This window comes from Protopterus annectens, chromosome 15.part0 (genome assembly GCF_019279795.1).
Source record: "Protopterus annectens isolate FY-2018-M chromosome 15.part0, PAN1.0, whole genome shotgun sequence".
Classification (NCBI taxonomy): domain Eukaryota; kingdom Metazoa; phylum Chordata; order Ceratodontiformes; family Protopteridae; genus Protopterus; species Protopterus annectens.
This window is the reverse complement of record NC_056749.1, coordinates 545,000,850-545,026,839: the sequence shown is the minus strand read 5'-3', so window position 1 is coordinate 545,026,839 and position 25,990 is coordinate 545,000,850.

Sequence of the window (25,990 nt, the reverse complement as noted above, 5' to 3'; positions counted from 1 at the left end):
TACTGCTTGATGTCTGTTATTTAAGTAGGATTTGAACCAGTTAATAGGTTGGATTTCAAGTGACAAAGATTGAAGAATGTGTATGAGTATTTGGTGGTTGACCATGTCAAAAGCCTTGGACAAGTCTAAGAAAAGTGCAGAGGAAAGGGTGTTATGGTTACGATTTTTGTTGATTGTGCCTGTAAAGGAGAGGAGGGCAGTGGTGGTACTGTGGGAAGGTCTAAAACCATGTTGGGTATTAGAGAGCAAGTTATTTTGGAGAAGATGGTCAAGCAGTTGCTTGTCTTTTCCTGTGTTCCTTTGTTTTAGGTTAAATGTATGTTCTGTGAATTTATAGCAGAGGTTCTCATTTTCATGAAGCCATTATCAGCTAACAAAGAGACATCTCTTGCTGTAGGTGAAAAGAAGTAAGTTTTGAGATAACTAAGTCCTACATCTTCAAGATAAATGGACTGACTAGGTGGGCCTAGTCTTCCTTATCTCTTTTCAAAACATGTTTCTGTGTATGCAGATGTGTGGAACACCATGACAGGTGGGGATAATTCATATTTTACTTATAGCTGGGACACTGTTTAGTCACAAAAATGCACAGGTGATCAAACCAGAGCCCACCCATCACAAGTAAAAACATGAAATACCCATGACCTTGTCATGGTGTATTGAGAAAATACAAAAGCATTATTTAAAAAAAATGCCTTAATTTTTTAAAATAACACAACTGTCTAAATCAGTCTTCATTTTTCATCCTTCTGTCCGCAGTGATGCAAGTCATCAGAGATTATCTTTAGCATATTCTGTGCATGCACATGTCACGTTCATTGATGTGTATATTCTGTGCATGCACAATGTTCACTGACATGCATATTCTGTGCATGCACGTCACGTTCATTGACATGTGCATATTCTGTGCATGCACATGTCACATTAATTGACATGTGCACATTCTGTGCATGCATGTCACATTCATTGACATGGCCATATTCTGAGCATGCACATTTCACGTTCACTGATGTGCATATTATGTGCATGCATATCACATTCATTGACATGGGTATATTCTGTGCATGAACATGTCACGTTCATTGACATGCATATTCTGTGCATGCGCATCTCACTTTCATTGACATGTGCATATTCTGTGCATGCACATCTCACGTTCATTGACATGTGCATATTCTGTGCATGCACATCTCACTTTCATTGACATGCATATTCTGTGCATGCGCATCTCACTTTCATTGACATGTGCATAGTCTGTGCGTCTACATGTCACATTCATTGACATGTGCATATTCTGTGCATGCACATGTCATGTTAATTGACATGTGCACATTTTGTGCATGCATGTCACATTCATTGACATGGCCATATTCTGAGCATCCACATTTCATGTTCACTGATATGCACACTATGTGCATGCATATCACATTCATTGACATGGGTATATTCTGTATATGTACATGTCGCATTCATTGACGTGCATATTATGTGCATGCACATATCAATTAATGTGATGACATGTTTGTAGTGCAGTGAAATACTGCAGTTTGTGCAATTGGAAGTATGGCATCAGAGTTAAAGGAACAAGTGATTTCATAAGGCTCCAAATATGCGCATATTTAAATACTACATAAATAATTTATTGTAATGCGGGGGTGTAAATTAAAAATATAAAGTATTTTAAATCTGTTCTTTCCACTTAGCAGCAATTAAAAATGGTGGGCTATACTTCAGAAGTCATCTGTATTCTATGCGGGTACTGTGCTCTTCAGCAGAAAACACCAGATCATATATCCCGATTGCAGTGCATTGAAGCTGAGCAGTAAAATGGAAGTACCACCTTTTTATGGTCCATAACGTTTTGAAATCTATAATGTCAACTCAGTGAATATATGACTCTTTGTAATGATTTTACATTATCCCAATGAGCTTTGAGGTCATGGTTGTGTTTGACATTTTTTTGCCTTTAAAGGGTGTTTCTCTTTTTTTTCCCCCCAGGTTGTAAGAATATGGATTTAATATATGTAAGAAAGGGGATGTGCAGCAGGTAAAGGTGATAAAGGATAATGAGGGAAACATACTCACAATTGAGGAGAGTGTGTTGAGGGGATGGAAAGAGTACTTTGAGGGGTTGATGAATGAAGAGAATGAGAGGGAGAGAAGGTTGGATGATGTAGGGATAGTGAATCATGAAGTACAACGGATTAGCAAGGAGGAAGTAAGAATAGTTATGAAGAGAATGAAGAATTGAAAGGCTGTTGGCCCAGATGACATACCTGTGGAAGCATGGAGGTGTTTAGGTGAAAAGGCAGTGGAGTTTTTAACCAGATTGTTTAATGAAATCTTGGAAAGTGAGAGGATGCCTGAGGAATGGAGAAAAAGTGTTTTGCTACCGATTTTTAAGAATAAGGGTGATGTGCAGAGCTGTAGTAACTACAGAGGGATTACATTGATCAGTCACAGCATGAAGTTATGGGAAAGAGTAGTGGAAGCAAGGTTAAGAAGGGACGTGATGATTAGTGATCAGCAGTATGGTTTCATGCCAGGAAAGAGCACTACAGATGCGATCTTTGCTCTGAGAGTGTTGATGGAAAGTACAGAGAATGTCGGAAGGAGTTGCATTGTGTTTTTGTAGACTTAGAGAAAACATATGACAGGGTGCCTAGAGAGGAGTTGTGGTATTGTATGAGGAAGTCAGGAGTGTCAGAAAAGTATGTAAGAGTGGTACAGGTTATGTACAAGGGTAGTGTGACAGCGGTGAGGTCTGCAGTGGGAGTGACGGATGCGTTTAAGGTGGAGGTGGGGTTACATCAAGGATCAGCTCTGAGCCCTTTCTTATTTGCAATGGTGATGGACAGGTTGACAGATGAGATTAGGCAGGAGGCCCCGTGGACTATGATGTTTGCAGATGACATTGTGATCTGTAGTGAGAGTAGGGAACAAGTGTAGGAGACCCTGGAGAGATGGAGATATGCTCTAGGGAGAAGAGGAATGAAGGTCAGCAGGACTAAGACAGAATATAAGTGTGTGAATGAGAGGGAGGATAGAGGAATGGTGAGGATGCAAGGAGTAGAGGTGGTGAAGGTGGATGAGTTTAAATACTTGTGGTCAGTAGTTCAGAGTAACGATGAGTGTGGAAGAGAGGTGAAGAAGAGAGTACAGGCAGGATGGAGTGGGTGGAGAAGAGTGTCAGGAGTGATTTGTGATAGACGAGTACCTGTAAGAGTGAAAGGGAAGGTCTACAAGAGGGTAGTGAGACCAGCTATGTTATATGGGTTGGAGACAGTGGCATTGACAAAAAGGCAGGAATTTGAGCTGGATGTGGCAGAATTAAAGATGTTAAGATTTGCACTGGGTGTGACGAGGGTGGACAGGATTAGGAATAAGTATATTAGAGGGTCAGCCCAGGTTGGAAGGTTTGGAGACAAAGCCAGAGAGGCATGATTACGTTGGTTTGGACATGTGCTGAGGAGGGATGCTGAGTATATTGGGAAAAAGATGCTAAGGATGAAGCTACCAGGTAACAGGAAAAGAGGAAGGCCTAAGATAAGGTTTATGGATGTGGTGAGAGAGGACATGCAGGTGGTTGGTGTGACAGAGCAAGATGCAGAGGACAGGAAGAAATGGAAACAGGTGATCTGCTGTGGCGACCCCTAACGGGAACAGCCGAAAGAAGATGATGATGATGATGATGATGAAGACAGGGGGTATTTGATAGATAAAGTTCTCCATGGGGCAGCTGTGGAGCTTGCCTACCTTAAAAAATGCTTTTCTTCCCCCCTTACTGTGATCTACTGTTTTGGAGGATGTGTTGTTTGATGAGGTCAATTAAATTTTGTAACTTCCCCCAAGACCGTGTGACCTCAGAAAATGTTATATTAAGTAATGGAATACAGGGACAATACCACCCTGCTCTGAAGGTGCAGGGAATTTGCCCACTCACTTTACTGTAGACTAGTAAGTTAGCTTGTGATGAACATATTTTTGCCAAAATTGTTCATTAATCAGCTTGACTAGACATACCAAACCAAATCCTAAAGAAATAATATAAATGTTTACTAGAAATGGTATTAAAAGATAAAATATGAAAAAAAACATGCTGTGATCTGCTGGTTGAAGCATAGCACAAATGTGGGATGATTTTTAAGAATGGCAAACTGAAAACTGGCTAATGAATGGGGAAGAATGTTCTTGTTTATGATTCAAGGGACCAGAGCCAAGAAATTCACAAGTGAATATTAAGTAAAACATGAAAGAGGTATCCCACATAGCACTATTCCCCTGCCCACACTGTTACAGAATGTCCAGATTTTTGCCTCATATTTTTAGTCAGTTCCGCATAAAATTTGTAGTTTTCTAGTAAATCACTGAGGATTGTAATCATTAACAGCAGACATCTAAGTTGCAGATTTCATATCCCTCAGAAAAAGCATGCTAATGTAAAATCTTTTAATCTAGTAATATTCTAAGTTTGTAAGAGTAATATTTAAAATTTGCCACTGACTTTGAGCCTTTGTCCCCCCATTGTTTTTGGTTTTGTCCAGATTTATTGTGCTTAGAGGCTGAGAGGTATGCAAGACTGTTGTCCCCACTGCAGTATTCCCACTTGAGTGACAGTCGAAATATGTCCAGTCAGGAAGGTTGACACTCTCTCATGTTTCAAACTAATATCATGTTTCTGTGTACTTGCTTCCTGGAACCTTCTCTATGCAGCACAGGCAGCAATAGAAAGGAGTGTACAATGACTAATTATGCATACCCAAAATGACTGGTGTTGCATGAACCCCATGAGGCACAAATCAGAAAAATAATCTCATACCCCAAGGAAAACAGACAGCATGCACTGTTTCAGACCCTTTCTTTATATTTTGTTGTCAGCTTCCCAATAATAAGTATACCTACTTTGATGGTTATCCCACATATTTAATTTCTCCCTGAAGATGCACAACTATGCACTGAGCTGAGGACAGGCCCAAGTATCAGTATGCAGGCAAGCAGAGTGCAACACTAGAGAGAAGGATGCCTTATTACAAAGCAGTACTATAAACAGTTATGAAACTGAGCAATATGTTGGCTAAATGGACTCTCTATAGTTGGGCTAAACTATAATTACCCCATTACAAAACTAAATGTAGTATTTATAAATATTGACTGGGGACCAGTGGCATGCTTTGCATGGTTTAATAGAGTTGCACTAGTCAGCTATAATGCAATTCAGAAACAAGCATAATTTACATGCCTATGAGTCTCATTAAATCCCACCAGTCAACATTTCTGAAATGCCAACAATGCAATTACAACAATTGTGGGTATGCACTCAATTCAGTACAGTGTACATGAATTGCCCTGAACTGCATAGTTACCATCTGCTTTATTAGGAAAACAGAGTTGCCTACTGAATTGAATTGGTGCAACACAAGTAACAGCTGGATTAACACTTTGCAGAAATTATGTAGTACAAGTGTCTCTGAATCACTGTACTATGCAGCTATCACAACAGATAAGATGCCTATGACATGCAGAGGCTTAATATACATAGGCCACACTCACTGAGCGCCATATTTGCATGTGACTCACAAAAGATGCTGTTGCTCAGTTGCATGTCATGCATAGCTACGTGACAAGCTTTTAAGAAGACTGCACAAGATGCTCTTGTGTAGTACATAGAAGTTTATAATACCATCCTAAGCCCGTGACATCAAATTAAACAAAGACACGCACACACTAGCACTGCAAGTCCATAAACATGCCAGTGACCCCTACTACTGTTCATATAAGTACTAAAATTATGTGTAGCATAAAAAATAAACAAGATGGCGTATTGCAATCTATAGTGTTAGTGGTGTAAAGTACAATGATCTGGTATAGTGCATGGTATTTACTCCTATAGTAACTTCTGGAGGAGAATGGTTGAATGGAAACTTACAAGGCAGTGCATGAAAATATAAAAGCAAGATGTCAGAAATATATGACGGCTTTGGAACACTGTGCTTGCTGGGGGTACTATTCCACACCAAACGGAATACTTACCTGCGGACATGAATGAGAATATCATCTGAAAAAATAGCAGGCATCAACGTTGCTAAGAAGTTGAACTTCATTCTGTTTGTCATCCAACACTATTACTGTTGGCTATGCAACAATTTCTTTTATTTTATTTTAAACAAAGCCGCAAGGCTTGTGTTTTATCTTGAAAATGCATACTTTGCCTTTTAGTGTATTCTTGTCAGTTGAACACGTTTTCATTATTCTTTTTTTTTTCAAATGAGAATTGAAATGTAATGTTTGATAAGTCATTCATTATTCAGTCATTTTATTCTTGTGCAATTCTTACTAATTAGAAAGATGAGCACCATTAATTATTTTAAAATAATTTTGTGGAATATAAAAGACATCAATTCACTTATTAAGAGAGAAAATGTTTTTATCTTACCTCAAAAAGAAAAAAATCTGATAGAGCATTTTTACAAGAAACTCATTTGACTGTGAAGAAACAAGATGAACTCCACAGGGACAATGTGGGAATTATGAGCTAAACTGTTTTAACTCTAAGCAATGAGGGACTGAGATTTTCATTAAGACAGGCATAAACTTTCTGAAAGACTCTTACTCCGTAATAATGAGGGATGGATTCAGCAACTGTTTGGTAAGCTCAGTTAAATAAAAGCAGGGGTTTGCAACAATGTCTCTATCTGCAAGCAGACAGATTACATTACTGACACATATTTCGGGTGGAATCACTCTGTATAAAAAAATTTAATTGGGCATGCTGTATAAAATGTTAGAGACACTATTAAACCATTTGTTTACCAGCAAGAAACTATGTATTACTAAAGCCAAATCAGCCCTGCAAAATCTTTATAAAACACTGATGTCCCTAAGATATTTAATTAATCTTACCGCCAAAGGGAATTTTTTTTTTAATGTTCTAAACAGTGTATACATATCAGAACTGTTTTGGAGTGAGCCCACTGGGGTAGACATATGGTATTTATTTAATGTGATGACAGGTTTAGTTCAAGAACAAGTCTAAATTGTGAGTAACATGACAAAAGGAAAGAAACAAACATAAAATGCAGGATGATTTCAGATCCAAAAAAATGGAATAGTGTAATGGGGCTGCATCTTGATATTAAGATGAACTGGGAAGACACATGCATCCTGTGAACATTTGCAAAAAGTATCTGCATACAACATGCCAATGCTGACATGTTGAAAAAAAAGACCGCAAACAAAGAAGTGCAAATCTAGAAAATTGCATTTCTCATTTAAACTTCTTTTTGCAGGGGTAAGCCCCCTGCACATACCCTGAAATTATATATATATATATATATATATATATATATATATATATATATATATATATATATATATATATATATATATCTCAACTCCAAAAGTATCATATGCCAAATCTCAGAGAAAAGTGAATATTATGGAAAATGCCATCTTGGACTTAAGTCTGTTCTTTCGGCCATTCAGTTTCTGTGTTTTGAGACTCAGTCTAGAGGTCCTGACATTTCAAATGGTTACCCTCGGGCAGGGTTTACTTAAAACCCAGCATCATTCCAAGGTCTGCTGCAGCTACAACAGTTGGCATTTTGAGGGGATGGGATTGACCACAGCTGAAAACAACTTTCATAATTATTTCAGAGCCAGGTTCAGGTTAGAGTCATAGTGGTAGAAAATGAAGCCTTGAAATAATGCACCTTCTGTCCAAAAATCTCTTGAAACAATGGCTGTGTCAAACTCTGACAATTATGACATTTCAAACCAAGATGTGACAGAAGTGTTCTTTTTGGTGATTAATGTGTTAGTACAGTTACTATGTTAAATGTTCTCTTACAGTGAGATAGGATTCCCTGTCTGTAACACTGCTGAATACAATACAATTTAAGTATTGTAGTTGCAGCTACTTACTTCACCATGTGTTGCAGCCCAAAATTCGCACTTACCAACTGCATCAGCTTAAGCATGCTATTCAATTTATGAAAGGCCATATAACATTTATATATTTTTATTTTATTTATTTACTTTGCATAAAGTTAGACAATAACAGATGAACTCCTGGTTACTAATCTGTCCTTTAAATCTTGTACAGTGCTTATGCATTAGATCTACACTAAGTCTGCACTGTAGTATATTTTCTGAGTTTCCTGATGATCTTTAAAGGTACAGTGTCCAATATAGCCAGTACTATAGTACAATGAAACACAACAATCAGTTTAGCAGAGGACCCTGGATACCCAGTGCAGCAGTAATCCTGCAGTACAGTGTTAAAATAATTTTAAGGCAACACTGTACATCAAATGCTGAAGTACAGCAGTGCAGCACATGGAATACCCCAGCACCTGGGGTATCCAGTGACGTAGTACAATGTAGCACAACAGTCAGTGCAGCATAGCACCCTGGTTAGCCAGTGCAGTAGTAATCCTGCAGTAAAGTGTTAAACAAATCTTAAGTTAGCACAGGACATAGGATATCAAATGATGTAGTACAACAGTACAGTACAAAGGAAACCACAGTGCCTGGGATATCCATTGACATAGTACAATGCAGCACAACAGTCAGTGCAGCAAAGTACCCTGGATACCCAGTGCAGCAGTAATCTTGTAGCAGTATAGTGTTAAACAAATCTTAAGGTAGCACAGGACATAGAATAGCAAATGCTGTAGTAGCACATGCAGTACAAGGGATACCACAGTACCTGGGGTATCCAGTGACATAGTACAATGTAGCACAACAGTCAGTGCAGCAAAGTACCCTGGATACCCAGTGCAGCAGTAATCCTGCAGTACAGTGTTAAACAAATCTTAAGGTAGTACAGTATACAGGATATCAAATGATGTAGTATAGCAGTGCAGTTCAAGGAATACCCCAGCACCTGGGGTATCCAGTGACATAGCATAATGTAGCACAACAGTCAGTGTAGCAGATCACCTTGGATGCTCAGTGCAGCAGTAATCCTGCAGCGCAGTGTTAAACAAATCTTAAGGTAGCACAGGATATAGGATATCAAATGCTGTAGTACAGCAGAGCAGCACAAGGAATACCACAGCATCTGGGGTATCCAGTGACATAGTACAATGTAGCACAGCAGTCAGTGTAGCAGATCACCTTGGATGCTCAGTGCAGCAGTAATCCTGCAGTGCAGTGTTAAACAAATCTTAAGGTAGCACAGGATATAGGATATCAAATGCTGTAGTACAGCAGAGCAGCACAAGGAATACCACAGCATCTGGGGTATCCAGTGACATAGTACAATGTAGCACAGCAGTCAGTGCAGTATAGCACCCTGGATAGCCAGTGCAGCAGTAATCCTGAAGTAAAGTGTTAAACAAATCTTAAGGTAGCACAGGACATAGGATATCAAATTCTGTAGTACAGCAGTGAAGAACAAGGGATACCACAGTGCCTGGGATATCCATTGATGTAGTACAATGCAGCACAACAGTCAGTGCAGCAAAGTACCCTGGATACCCAGTGTAGCAGTAATCCTGCAGCAGTACAGTGTTAAACAAATCTTAAGGTAGCACAGGACATAGAATAGCAAATGCTGTTGTAGCACGTGCAGTACAAGGGATACCACAGTGCCCGGGGTATCCAGTGATGTAGTACAGTGTAGCACAACAGTCAGTACAACATAGCAACCTGGATACTCAGTGCAGCAGTAATCCTGCAGTATAGTGTTAAACAGATCTTAAGGTAGCACAGGACATAGGATAGCAAAGTCTGTAGTACAGCAGTACAGTACAAAGGAAACCACAGTGCCGGGCTATCCACTGATGTAGTACAATGCAGCAACAGGGTTTTCACTACTAGTGGCGTAAAAGATATTACACTCACTTTTGATGCCAGAAGCATTTTATTTCCACACCACATTCTTGGATTTATTTTCCAACACTGTAACTGTAGAAGAGACTAAGAGTGATGTTGCAATTCCAAGATGCTATCCTTCAAATGACATGTTGCTTCAGCTGTCTGACTTGGTGGTAATTCACCTGGATGACAAAGACCCTATGGCAATTAGTGAAAAAAGTAGGGTATTTTACATTTTATTTACATTATACAATCAAATTTATATACTGTTTCCCATATACAATACAAATAAATATGTTTCATGCATCACATATTACAAGGTTAATATATACAAAACTATTTACAAATTACTTTTCACTCCCTTTTAACAATTATTTCTCATCTTCTTTCACAAGGCTATTTATCAAACTTTCAACAACCCATTTTTATTAAACAACTCTTCACATCTCAATGTCCATATAAACCAGGTATGTGGGAAAATAATCCGATCTGAATATTCTGTCGCATCCTTTACTTTTAGTATTAAATATTCCATATAATATCAGGGTCTATGTTCAGCTACAGAATTAAAAAAAAAAAGAGAACTGTGAAATACCAAAAAGTAAACAACGAACAGGACACTCAACGAACTCAACAATCATCGAAGAAACCAACATCAAATGGCCATAGTTGGCTAACGTCACACACGCAACCACCCAAGGTGGGGGATGTGCTCCTCACCCCCCTCAACTATATATACTAATTCCAAGATCGCACTAAAGTGGAGAAAAGGGGAAATTTAAAAGGTTTCCCTTCACTTACCTTATGCATCTCATTACTTCCTGGTTGTTGGCCAACTATGGCCATTCATTCAATGTAGTTTTTTTTCGATGCTCCTTTAGTGCGCTGCTTGCCCCATTTGCTCTTTTCCATTCAGTGTTTCACAGTTCGCTGTTTTTCAAATTCAGTAGCCGAACACAGACCCACAATATCATACTCACAGTTAAACGTAAATACTCCATACAATATCATATTCATATTTATAATCACTCTCATGTTCTTTAAATATCCATGCACTTTTTTTTTACCTTTATACAATCCATAAAGACATACTGTGGTGTTTTTCCTATTTTAAAGACATTATACGTTTCTTTCTTTGCTGGCTTAATATTTCATGGCTACCATAATTCACAATTTATCCAGAGTTATTCTCCACAAAAAAAAAAAAACATGCTACTACATTTTAATCATACAATGACTTCTCATTAGTATTCAAACACATACACTCCGACTGGACAGCCCAACCAGCATGCCTTTTGTAGATCAATAGAAAAAAGTCTAACCGTTGTAGTACCATTGAGCGGCCAGACTTTTCTACTGGCATATGCTATGGAGGATAGAGCAAAATACAAGAAAAATCAGGTATGTTCTGCAAAACTAAATTAACAGAAGCATACTTGACTTTCCTTGTATTTTGGTGCAGTCCCTCATATAATCTTGGCAGACTTTTATACCTCTCAACTGTCCAGAGGTTCACAGAATGTCCAGATTTTTACTTCATAGTTTTCGTCTTTTCGTCATAAAAAAAATGTAGTTTTCTGGCAACCTACTGGGGAATGAAGTCATTAAATAATGACAGACATCTAAGGGTTAGGCTTCATAGCCGTCACAAAATGCATGCTAACACACAACCTCTTGTTACAGTAATTTTCTAGGTTAACAAGAGCAATAAAATCTGACTTTTGATCCCCCTCCATTATGTTCGGCTTTGTCCAAGTTTCATATATTAAGTCTGTTTAACAGCACTGATGTACTGTGCAAGCATGGGAACATAAGCCCATATGCATGCACAGTACATCAGCAAGTGTCATTGTATAATAGCAATAACCCACACCTGAGTGTGAGTAATGCTGGATTTACCAACTGTTGGCTTTGTTTGATAACTCAGGCTTCACCCAAACGATCAAACTACACCAACCATGGGTATATCCAGTATTACCCGCACCCAACCATGGGTTATTGCTTAAATATTTTCCAGTTTGTAGTAGCTTGTATAATATCCCCTGTCTTATCTTTTCATGCATCTTCCACATAGCATTGCCATACCGTGTCATCATACTATACTGAACTTTCACATGGCATATCTTCCAAGTTTAATGTACATTGTTATGATATTCAGCAATGTCAGCATTTTGTACATATTTGTTTATTTTTGTAGTTTTTTGCTGTCAACACTTTCCAAACCACACATATCTACATTTCAAAACGTAGGATGGTAAATGAGGTGTACATGTTCCATCTTCATAATTTAATACATATATATATATATATATATATATATATATATATATACATGGAACTTAAAAGTACTACTAGATTACCTAAACCCAATCTTCCTTTAATGGATTCACTGTAAAGTACACCTCTGTTTATGGGGTACAGTCTTGAGCCCCATACTACCATAAATGGTCTATTACAATCTTTTGACTGTACCACACGGAAATACAAAAATACTTCTTGTATAAGCAATGTTTTCTATCAAAATGGAATATGTGTTGTTTTCTGAAAAGTTAATTTACAGTTGCCACATTTCAACTATATTTTCTAACTTCTCCAGTATCATTCCACTGCTTTTCAATTATGTCTCTCTTACCAAGATTAACACCTAATACTTATTTGGCCTATTCTTATTTCCTAAACATTTACATTTATATTTATTTAAATATAAGCATTCATGTTTCAACTGAAATGTTACTACTTTAAAAACGTCCACTATCCCGATTTTATGTTTTACAAACAGTACCAGCTTATCTGAGTATGATATTATTATTACTGGCAAATACATTTTAGGAAATACTTCTATAGTATATATTTAAGATTTCTGTTATAAACATTTTCAATGACTGTATTAATTTCTAGTACAAACATTGTGCACCCTTGTTTTATACCCTTCCCAACAGATATTTGCTCAGTTACCCATCCATTTATTATACCTATTTATATTTTTTCTATAAACTGATTCAAAATTCATAACTACCTTTTATCCTGTCCCATATGCCCTTAATATTTTCCACATATGTTATGACTCATATTATTGAAAGCCTTAGTGAAAACACAGGATGTAATTTTCCCTTTGGTCTAATTTTTTGCAATACTTTCCTTCACTTCTTTTAAGACAATCAACTTTTATTTTTAATTCTTCCCTGGTAAGCCATAAACTACTTTGTTCATTACATCTCCAGGAACTGTATTAAATGTGCTTTGTAATATTTTTGAAATTATTTTCTAATCATTATTATATAAGTATTAAGTCATAGACTTTTAATCTTGTTTGTTCTTTTTCTTTCATATAAATAACTATTCCTGTATCATTTTTTCACCTTGTATTTCATTTGTTTATTTAATAGATTTACAAAATATATTCTTTATTCCATGCTCATTTCTTTATAAAACAATCTATTCTATCTACTCTGGGAACACTGAACTTTAACTCACCTAATGGAATCGATTTAATCTTTCTTTATACTGTTAGGTATGCCTGGATTTGTAAAAGTGTTAAAAAACAGGATATTTTTGGTGGTGGTGCTGCGGTAGCATTGTCGCCTCACAGTAAAGACGTTGTCCTGTTCAATTCTCAGCTAAAGCATCTTCTGTATGGAGACATGCGTGAATGGGCGTGCCTTCGTTGAAGGTTGTGCGTCAGGCCTGGCAAGTTGGTACATAAAAATCTACTGCCAATCATTAGCGGGCCGGAGTTCTGCTGTGGCGACCCCTAACCGGGAAAAGCCAAAAGATACAACAACAGTACATAATTACAATAATTGTTAAGCAGTCTTATAATGAATGTAGAGTCTTTTATTGCTATAATACTGCCTTGATAATGATTATTACAGTAATTATTGAAATAAAGACTGCACCCATTATAAGATGCATGCTGATAAAAAAACAAAATACATTGCAGTTCAAACACCACTGAGCCATTCAGTATCACTGAGACATTCAGTGTTAATAGGTTCATAGCTTGTTACTGGGCTAACAAACATTAGGGCCCTTACAAGCCTACCCACACACCCCAAACTATTTGGGCACCTCACCTAAGTGTCATGTTTAATCATAGCCTCACCTCAGGCTTTGTGCCCACTGAGTGGCGCACAGCTGCAGTTATCCCACTCCACAAGGGGGGATCCGCCTTGGATCCCGGGAACTACTGTCCCATCAGTCTGACAAGCCTGATCTGCAAGGGCATGGAACGCATTATCATGGAACTTATAAACAAAGACATTGGCAACCTTCAAACACTGGACCCCACCCAGTTTGGGTTTGTGAAGGGCCGATCTTGTCTCCTGAATCTGACTGACTTCTTTGAATCAGTCTCCAGAGCTGTGGACGAGGGTAAGGCGGTCCACACAGCCTATCTGGACCTCGCCAAGGCCTTCAACACCATCCCCCACTCTGGAATCATAGATAAACTTACTAAGCTTGGCATAAATCCCTACATCAATCGATGGGTTGCCAACTGGCTTACTAACAGAACCCAGACTGTAAAAGTAGCCAACTCCAAATCCAGCTCCAGACAAGTGACAAGTGGAGTACCTTAGGGTTCAGTCCTGGGACCACTCTTGTTTGGCATCAACTTCTCTGAAGTACAGGCCAACACTAAGGGACTCTGGCTAATAAAGTTCACAGATGACTGCAAACTGGGAGCCATTATTGAATCCCCAAATGATGTGGATATTCTACAAAAGGGCCTTACAGAAACAGATGACTAGTGCCAGAGCCATGGACTCAAGCTTAATGCCAAGAAATGTATAGTTATCCCTTCTGGAAAAAAACAGGTACCCATGAATTACCACATAGGTGGCAGGACACTAAACATCGAAAGTGTGATGACAGACTTAGGGACACAGATGGACAGTGGTCTCACTTTCGATAACCACATCGCCACAAAAGTCAGGAAATCCTTCTATGTGGCACACCTCATCACTAAGGGCTTTTCATCCAGAAAAAAGGAGGCCATTGTCCCACTGTACTCATCCCTCATTAGACCCATTATAGAGTATAATGCCCCATTTGGTATGTACCTCACAAGACATCTTCAACAGCTGGAAAGGCCACAGAAATACCTCACTAAAAGAATCACAGGCCTAAAGCAGATGCCATATGCTGACCGTCTAAAAAAACTCCAGCTATACTCTGTGGCATATCATCTACTCAGAAGCGATCTCTGCTTAACATACAAGGCCATGTCAAACCCTGAGCTGTTGGACCTGCTCCACTTAAAGAAATCCCAATCCCTCAGAGCCACTCGCTCCAGGGATCTAAACCTTGTCATCACAATGAACAAAACATGCTGGAGGGATAGGTTCCTGACCCAGAGACTCCCCATACTCTGGAATAGACTGCCCATACATGTCAAGCAGAGCGCCTCATTGGCCCTCTTCAAAAATAACCTTGATGATTGGATGGGAGATAGGAAATTCACCCCGGGGATCATGTCAGTCGCCCTGCTAGACAGGGGTCCAGAGAAGTAAATATTGTGGGAAGAAATATCCAGGGAATTGTTATGGCTAGGCTTGTATAGGCTCTAGGGCTGATAGCCTAGTACCAACCTATGAACCAAATATCATGCGGACGGGGGGGGGTGTTAGTAGGCAGGTACCTTAAGGATTTGAGGGGTGTTAGTTAGGATACTACCTTTCGTATTGATGTCCTCTGTCCATAAGGGACATGGGGGCCAGACCAGGGGTAAATTTACAATATCCCATACAATTGTCAAGGTTTCTTTTGAATAGCATAAGGGATTAACTCTGTTTTACATGTATGGGGGGCCTATTCCATAGTGTGGAGATCCTGTGGGATACATATCTGTCTCTCCAGCACTTTCTGTTTATGTCACAAGCAAAGTTCAGATCCCTGGAGCTAGTGACTCTGGTGCTGTATGTTTTGCTCATGTGCAACAGATCCATCAGGGCTGGGTCTGAGGAAGCCCTGTAAGCCACGCAAAAATCCCCTCTCAGCAGCCTGCTGGACACTGAATAAAGAGACAGAGCCTTTAGGCAATCAGTGTAGGACAGAGTATTCATCCCCTGAATTCTCCTGATAAGAAGCCTTTGTGGACATTCTAACTTTGCAAGTGTCTGGTTAGATGCATGCCAAAGAGGGCATTGTATTCAATGATAGGTCAGATAAGGGCCGAGTAGAGTGGTACTACGACTTCCTTGGACCTGGATGCCATACCCTTACCTATAAGCTTGGTGACAAAAATTATTTTCTTATTATCTTAACTACATGTTGCTTAAAGGTCAGATTGCTATCTACACATATTTCAAGATCCCTTGCTACTGGGTTGACTCTTAGGAACATTTTGTCGATGGAGTAATTAACTTGGGTTGACAGTTTCCCCAAATGGCATTATAATGCAGTTTTTGGCATTGAGTTTTTAGGCCATGACTTTAGCACCAGTCATTTGTATTTAAAACACTTGCAAGATGTTTGTGTCTTGAGGGAATTTATAATAGCTCCTAATTTACAGTCATCTGACAACTTGGTGAACCAGAGGCCTTTAACATTAGCCTCATCTTCTGAGAAGTAGATGCCAAATAGGAACATGTCCAGCAAGAAGCCCTGGGGTACTCCAATGGTGACCAGCCTCTTGGTGTTGGTTGTTTCACTGATCCTGACTTTCTGAGTCCTGTCTGTCAGCCAGCCAATAATCCAGGGAGTTATGTAAGGATAGGCTGAACAATGAGAAAATTACGGTCAGCTGCCTGGCGGGTGCCAGGTTCCGCCACATAACGCATGCACTCAAGTCACTCCACAACAAGTACAAATACAACTCTGTCGTCCATGTTGGAGTGAATGACTTGAGATGTACCTCCCTGGACTACATGAAAAGAGACATGGAGGAGCTCTCGGATCATGTAGCCCAGGCAGGTATGACTCTAGCCCTGAGTAGCATCCTGCCTTCTCCCGGAATGATACCACAATATAAGGACAAAATGACTGACTTCAACAATTGGCTAAGCTTCTGGTGTCATTCAAAGGGGAGCCAGTACCTGTCTGCTTGGGATGACATGACCGACAAACCACAATGCTTTGCCAGAGATGGTCTGCACCTGTCACCCTGGGATTCACGTCACTAGCTAAGGCTCTTGCCACCCCTTTAGTACCTTTTTTTGGCAAGGCTCAAAGGACAAAACCACCACCATAACAGATACAAGCTTGGAAAAACTGAAGGTTATGCTACTCAATGCTAGAAGTCTCAACCTCAAAATGCACTCTCTCGAGGCACTCCTAAAAAGGGAGAACATTAATATCTGTGCAGTAACTGAGACCTGATTCAAGGCTCCAGAGAGCACCCCTGCAATACCAGGCTACAACTCTTACCACACTTTTCAGCCACCAAACCAGGACCGAAACACTAAAGGCAGAGGAGTTTCCATATTCACCAAGGATACCCACACTTCCAGGTTGGTTGCCCAACACAATGCATCTGAGATGCTCCAGGTGCAACTAACACTGGGTAAGACTGCAATTCATATTTTAGCTTGCTACAGATCCTCCACCCTGTCCCAGGATTCTCACTACACCTTTCTAAACATAATGGAGAATATTAAGATTTAACCAAACACCCTAATACTGGGTGATTTCAACTACCCTGCCATTAACTGGGAAAACTACTCTTGTACCAATACCTTTGCCCAACGATTTGTGGAATTCATGAATTCCAATGCCCTGGATCAACTAATCCAAAGTCCCACCAGGGGCACCAATATCCTGGACCTGGTCATTACCAACATGGGAAATCATTGCTCCACACCAGTGGTCACCCCCTCGTTGGTTAGGTCTGACCATAAGCTAATCACCTTTGATATCCACATTCCACCCCCACCCCCTAGTAAGGAAACCTCCATGAAAAACTTCTCCAAGGCCAACTTCATGCTACTCAAGTCAGAAGTAACAAACTTCAGGGCACCCACACAGCTGGGAACTGAAAGTTCGACTGCTGAATCCTACACTAAAGCACACACACTCGTGCATGAATCGTGACATCCCAAACAGAACCAAGATGCTCTCCTCCAAAATAAGGAAGCCAATCTGGTGGTCCTCTGCCATAAACAAAATATACAACAGAATGAAGAAACTCTTCTGCAGAAAATAGGAAAATCCCAGGATGCAAAAAACTCCCTTACTAGCCTCAGTAAGAAGCTGAGATCCCTCATAAAATCCTCCAAAGCTAGTTAAGAAAATAAAATCGCCAAAAATTCCAAAGACAACCACAAGGCATTCTATAGCTATGTCAGGAATTTAAATGGCAATGCTCAAATCTGCTCTGAGCTACAACAGAATGGCATTAAATATACTGATCCCAAGGACATTGCCAATATCCTGGCAGATTGATTCAGTGCCAACTTCGCCCCCCTCTCACCCCCTAAAGGGTCCATCTCAATCCCAAAAGATTGCCAAATACCAGTAATCACACAAGTAAAATCTGCACTTTCCAAAGCTAAGAATACAGCATCCATGGGACCAGATGACATCCGGGGCTGTGTATTACATGAACTACAAAATGAGCTAGCACCCCACCTAAGTTTCATGTTTAATCATAGCCTCACACCAGGCTTCGAACTCACCGAGTGGTGCACAGCTACTGTCATCCACAAGGGGGGATCTACCGTGGATCCTGGGAACTACCGTCCCATCAGTCTGATGAGCCTGATCTGCAAGGCTATGGAACTTATAAACAAAAGACATTGGCAACCTTCAAACACTGGACTCCACCCAGTTTGGGTTTGTGAAGGGCCGATCATTTTTAAAAGTATGACCTGTTATTTTTTTAAACATTATTTTATATATTAGAATAATAAATCTAACAACATTTTGTAGCAGTAAACCTTATAACCTTTCAGCTTTCTCCTTGAACACTGATTTTAAAGAGACAGAATCATTGAGACCAGGGGGAAATTTTGCTGCCAATCTTAGTTGCCATTACAACTCCCTTTTACATAGGAGGCTCTTCCAATCTCCTCCTCTTAAATCAATATTTATGATATCCAAGATGCCAAATCTGAAACCCAGAAAACTGTTACAACTCGTGGAATGACTGTATAGGGCATTTGTTTCTTTTCTATTTTTGATGTCGTCATTGTGTTCATAAATCCTGCTTTTTAATGCTCTTTTCGTTTTGCCCATATAGAATCCACTACATGTTTCACATATAGCAAGATAAACCACCTTATTGGTGAAACAATTCCCCTTTTTGAAGATTTTTGTTTTCATCTTGTTACACAAAATTATTTTGTTGCTTTTAATAATCTCCCACAAGGTTTCGTTCCCCACCAATGTGTTTGTTATTGTCTATTTTTTTCTCCAGCAATGTTTTGATGTTCCTACCTACCTTGTTGATAAAAACTGGTTTTTCATCCACCACATTTTTTTACCTCCTTGTTCACAAAAATATATTTCAATTTTATGTCAAAATCTCCCTTAGTTGGTCAAAACTACCATTTGGATATAGAAACATTACACAGTAGGATTGGACACCCTCTGTAATGGCCTTATAGTAGCTGATAAGGGGGGGGGGGGTTGTGGCGGTGGAAACTACCTTATAGTCTGGGCAGAAGGGGCATAGCTAGTAAACCTGTGCCAGCCTTCCCTAGGTGTGTGTGTTATCTCAAAGTGTGTGTGTGTGTGTGTGTGTGTGTGTCAACTACTTTGGCAGGGACATGAAGCACTGGTTGGACAGAGAGGGTGCTGGAGGTCTTGGCTTGGCACCTCAGCTGAGATTTTAACCCCATAGCTGTGCCAGTGGGGAGTGTTATTGGGTATCAGGAGAAACTAGCCCCAGACTGACTGTGATCTCTGTATGCTCTTAAGGGAAATCACACTTTACTGTGTGTGTGTGTGTACTTGTCATCCTCCCAGTGTGTACGTCCCCTAGCTGTTGCCAGTGGTAAGGACTGAGGCTCCTTGATTACTGGGCTAGTGCACGGGAATCACATATTAATTGGTGGACAGTGGTGGGATATCCACATCACATATTAATTGGTTGGCAGTGGGATAGCCACATAAAATATTAATTGGATCGTAGTGGTGTGGATATTGAATTCCTGTAGCCTGTGTACAGTAGTTACTGAAGGTGTTTGTATTCTCAATCAGCCACGCAGTGAACATTCAGAGTTTCACATCACAATTGCTTTATTTTTTTTTTGTTAGCTTAGGTAGGGAGAGCAGGCAAGCATGTCAGCAGCGGAGTATGGCTAGCTGACAAAGAGCCAGTTGGCTGAGATGTGCCAGGCTAAAGGACTGGTGCATGCCAACCTAACGCAGAAATGATTGTAGCTTTGGGCACAGCTGCATCACAGACCAGCTATCAGGAGGACAACCAGGCTGGCCTTGGAGTTGTACAACTCTCAGAAAATGGACAGTTCAACCTTTCCACAGAGGACTTAAAAATCCATCTGGAGTTGAAGAGACTTGAGCTGGAGGCCAAACATTTGGAAATAGAAACAGCAGAGAGACTGAGATGTCTAGAGGTTGAGAAAAATGAGAAACTGCAACATCTAGAGGCTGAGGAGAAGCAAAGGCAGAAGCAACATGAAAAGGAGATGCTGAATCCTCGCCACAGTCATGGAGCTAATGGGGAAGGGAACCGAACCACCGAAGAAACAAAGGTCAGTAAATTTCTTCCACAATGTACAGGGGGATAATTTTGATAGTTTCATTCATATGTTTGAAAGGGTATGTAAACAGTATCATGCTGACCAAGGGCTCTGGGTACGGTTCCTGACCCCCTTACTCCAATGGTAAAGCTGTAACTGCTATTTCTAAATTGTCTGATACTGCTTGCTTAAATTATAGTACAGTCAAAATGTGTTTGTTACAATGCTGTAAGTTAACACCTGAAGTTTTGTGAGCATAGATGCAAGGCACATGAAAGTGTGTGTGAATATGTTGCTGAACTAAGCACTTCTTTTCATAAGTGAGTGAGTGGATATCAGGTCACCACTTTGGAAGGGCTAGCAGACCTTTTGGTGAAGGAACAAGCCCTTAGCACTTTGCCTGAGGACATGAGAATCTGGTTAGTTGATAGATAATACAGTACTGCAAATGAGTTGGGAGGAAGGGGGACCTATACCTAGCAAGCAGGGCATAATTGCACAGGAAAAGGACACCCAGTGCTGCCCATGAGTCTAAAGGAACCCATGGTGGGCAGCCCAGACTGTCCCAAAAGAGACTGCCAGTAGCAGGGGAAGCCACTAGTTCAGGTACACATCTAGTACCAAGGGTTAAATGTTTTAAAGGCAACCGGTGGGGCCATGTAGCATATAGCTGTCCACAAAGGCAAGGTGGGGAACAAAAGGTGGGAGAGCCAGTAAGTGGGAATGACAAATACCAGCAGTAAGTTGTTTTGAGACAACAAGAATACCAAACTACCACAAGAGGTTACAACTTATCTTAGTGGATGGGAAAGAGACCACTGCTAAGAGAGACACAACCTCTGACCCAACCATTATGAAGGCTGCAATGGTTACAGAGGAGCACTACTTGCCTGGGCAGTCTACTCCAGTCAGAGCTGTAGGAGGGACCTCATTCCAAATACCTTTGGCTAAGAGTTCACCCTGCTTGGGAGGGTGGAAAAGGAAGCCAGCAAGTAGGTGTGTTTGAGGATATCCCTGCAGATGTCCTACTAGGGAATGATTTTGATAATGCAGTACCCTGTGTGCATGCAGTTACATGCATTCAGGCTGGAGACAAACATGTGGGTCTGGTAGCCTGAGGGAGACCCAGACAGACCATACACTTGCAGCCAGGACTGGTGAGATGGTTACTTCAGGGAGAGAGCTATGTTGTAGCAGTGAGACTGAAGATGAGCCACAGCTGCTTGTGGATACTGATATTCCCTTGGACAGAGTGAATGCAAGGGCAGAGGTGAGTATTAGTACCCGGGCTGACAGTAAGGCAATGCTGTCAGAGAATACCAGACTTTGTGTGGAAGGGGAGCTGGGAAGGGTTACATAGAGAGAGTTGAGACACATCAGATCTCAGACCCAACATTACAAGGCTTGAGGGAGGTAGCTAGTAAGGCACTTGATTCTCATGGGAAGGGGGAATCAGTATACTGGGACAAAGGGTTACTGTATAGAGAGTTGAGCCCTGAGGGAGGGCTAGAGGGTGAGAGAATACAGCAGTTGGTAGTGCCCAGAGCCTACCGTTTGGCACTTCTAGCCACAGTCCATGATATTCTCTTTGCAGGTCATATGGGCATAAAATGTAGAAAGAGACATATTATGCAGAACTTTTATTGGCCTGGAATTTCCAGAGATGTAACAGGGTACTGCAGGACCTGTGAGCAGTGCCAAAAGGTAGGCAAGGCAGGAGACAAGGTGAAAGCTCCTTTGATGCCTTTGCCTGTGATTGACGAGCCACTGCAGAGGGTAGCTATGGATATTGTGGGGTCTCTGAGTACCTCAGGTTCTAGGGGGAAAACATATATTCTAGTGGTAGAATATTATGCTACCAGATACCCTGAGGCAGTGGCTCTGTCCTCCATTGAGGCAGAAAAGGTGGCAATGCTTTGTTAGAAATTTTCAGCAGGGTAGGTTTTCCAAAAGAAATACTGACTGACAGAGGTACCAATTTCATGTCAGACCTGCTGACTTGTCTGTGGAAGCACTGTGGGGTGAAGCACCTAAACACCATCCCCAGACTAATGGTCTTGTTGAGAGGTTAAACTCTACATTCAAGACAATGCTACGAGCATTTGCAGACCAATTTAAGAGGAAGTGGGACAAATATTTGCCCCATCTGTTGTTTGCTTACAGAGAAGTGCCCCATGGAGCCACAGGTTTGTCCCCTTTGAGTTGTTGTATGGGCATAGGGTGAGGAGATCTCTAGATCTGATTCAAGATGAGTGGGTGGGTGAGTGTGAATCCCACAAGGAGTCTGTTGTGGCATATGCCCTAAACCTCAGGACAAGGCACAGGGAACTCATGGGCTTGGCCCAGGAGAACCTGGCAGAAGCACAACAGCAGAAAAAGGTTTGGTATGACAGGAACACTCGAGCTAGAGAATATGCTATAGGGCAGCAGGTAATGGTTCTCATTGCTGTCAGACACAACTAGCTGCAGGCAGCTTGGGAGGGACCCTACAAGGTGGTAAGGAAGGTCAGTGATGTTAACTACATGGTAGAATTGCTAGGCAGGAGGCAGGGGCACAAATTGTACCATGTTAACATGATGAAACCTTACCATGATAGGGAGGCCCTTGTGCTGAGTATTTGCAGTGGATAGCAGGAGGAGTCTGAGGGGGATCTGGTGACTGAGCTCCTCAGTGAGACTCAAACTGACACCTCAGTGGAAGGGGTAGCAATGTCCCAGCAGTTATCCCTTACCAAGGTTCAAGAAATCCAAGCAGTGTTACAGGAGTTTGGGGACATGTTCACTGGAAAACCATGGTGCACTCACCTGGTGCAACACCATGTGGATACAGGAATCCAAAGGCCTATTAGCAGGCCCCTTATAGGATGCCCAAGAGAGTCAAACAGGCTCTGAGGGAGGAGATACAGGAAATGTTGGAACTAGGGGTAATTTAGGAGTCCAGCTGTCCCTGGGCCACCCCAGTGGTGCTGGTAGCAAAGAAGGATGGCAGCACCAGGTTCTGTGTGGACTACAGGAAATTAAACAGTCCCTCAGTGTCAGATGATTACCCCATGCCTAGGACGGATGAAACCCTAAAGCAGCTGGGTGGGGCTAAGTATCCTACCACCATTGATCTTACCAGGGGTTACTGGCAGATGCCCTTGACTTCCAGTGCTAGAGAGAGGCCAGCCTTTGTGACTCCTTTTGGCTTGTATGAGTTTATGAAGATGCCCTTTGGGATGGAAAATGTCCCAGCGACTTTTCTGAGGCTGGTAGATCATATCCTAGCAGAAGCAGGAGATTTTGCTTTGGCTTACCTAGATGATACTGCTATCTACAGCCATTCCTGGCAAGAACAGCCTCAGTATGTCATTAAGCCCAGCAAATATCAGGTGGGTATGGCAGAGGTCTCCTACCTGGGACATAGCATGGAAAGTGGTAAAATCAGGCCAAAATCTGACAAAGTGAAAGCCATTCAGGCATGGCCTGCCTTTTTACCAAAAAGCAGGTGAGGGCATTCTTAGGGACAGCAGGGTACTACAGAAAGTTTGTCCCCAATTATAGTACCATAGCTGCTCCCCTCACAGGCCTGACAAGGAAAAACAGGCCAGATAAGGTAGTGTGGACCCCAGCATGTGAGCAGGCATTCCAGAAGCTTAAAGGAGCTTTGGGAGGACCCCCTGTGTAAGCCAGTCCAGATTACAGCAAAGAATTTGTTGTGCATGTGAATGCTTCAAACCATGGGGTGGGGGCTGTACTTAGCCAGGTTTCCTCAGAGGGAGAAGAGCACCCAGTGGTATATCTCAGTCATAGGCTCCAACCCAGGGAGGAATGCTATGCAGCTGTAGAAAAGGAATGCCTAGCCATAGTGTGGGCACTGCAGAAACTTCAGCCTTATCTGTATGGAAGGAAATTCACTGTAGTTACAGACCACAATCCCTTAACATGGCTACACTGAGCCAGCCAGCAAAATGCCAAGTTACTAAGGTGGGGCCTATGGGTGCAAGCATGTGATTATGACAGTGCAGTACTGCAGTGGGGTTAGGAATGCCAACGCAAATGGGTTCTCAAGACAGGGAATGGGGTAAAGGATTCCCAGACAGGCTCAACCCTCTCAAGTAACATTTCTCAAGGGTCACTTGAAAAGCTAGCTTGAGTTTTTTAGGGGGAAGGGGAACATTAATATGTGATGCCCCTGCACTGGCCTAGTAATCAAGGAGCCTTAGTCCTCACCACTGGCAACAGCTAGGGTACGTACACACTGGGAGGATGACGCATACACACACAGTAAAGTGCAATTTCCCTTAAGAGCATACAGAGATCACAGTCAGTCTGGGGCTGGTTTCTCCCTCTTTCTCCAGATCCCCAATAACACTCCCCACTGGCCCAGTTATAGGGTTATAATCTCAGCTGAGGTGCTAAGCCAAGACCTCCAGCACCCTCTCTGTCCAACCAGTGCTTTGTGTCCCTGCTCAAGTAGCTGACACACACACACATTCAAATTTGGTTTATATACAAACAAACACACACACACACACACACACACACACACACACACACACACACACACACACCTGGGGAACACTGACATAAGTTTACTAGCTATGCCCCCTTCTCCTCAGACTATAAGGTAGTTTTCACTGTCACCAACCCCTCTTATCAGCTACTATAAGGTCCTTACAAAGGGTGTCCAATCCTACTGTGTAATGTTACTATATCCAAGTGGTAGTTTTTACCAAGCACCAGGCTATTAGGAGTGGCCTGTATGGTGTCACCAAATACATATGCCAGTCCACTAAGAGCTTAAATATGTCTCACAAATATCAGCCACAAAGATAGGTTTAAATATATTTAATAATAAATAATAAAAGAACAAGACAATGCTCAGTCAATCAACACAGTAACTTCAAATTTCAAAATCACAGGAAATATTTGCAGGATAGTCCCAAATAAATACAGAAAACATCTAAACTAATCTTTACTGTATTCTTATCTATATCTAAGAGAGATAATATGCCCTAAATCTTGCTTATAGAACAACACACAGGCAGAAGTGCAGATGATGATGATGAGTGGATGTTCCTGCTAGGTCCAAGACATAATACAAAATGCACAGTCTCGCTCTGACAGAGTTCTTAAATCATTGTTGCTTAGATATCTGTTGTCTTACTGTTCTGCAAATATACAGAGATCAGTATATATTTTTTTGGTTTTATAATTTGCACTCTGATTCCTCACATCTCTGATGAAACTGTCTTCCCCACCCCCCACCCTCATTTTGGTTTCTATAGCTTGTGTTAGGTTCTCTTAATTTGACCTGTTAATAGCAGCAGTCTGCATTTAAAGTGGAACCTGTGTGTTGAGAGACAGCCTTACAAGACTATCTGCAAATATATAGAGCTGAGTATATTTTTCTGTATTATTCTGTATTATAGAGCTAAATTGTTGCTTAGACATCTGTTGTCTTACTGTTCTGCAAATATATAGAGATCAGTATATATTTTTTTGGTTTTATAATTTGCACTCTGATTCCTCACATCTCTGTTGAAACT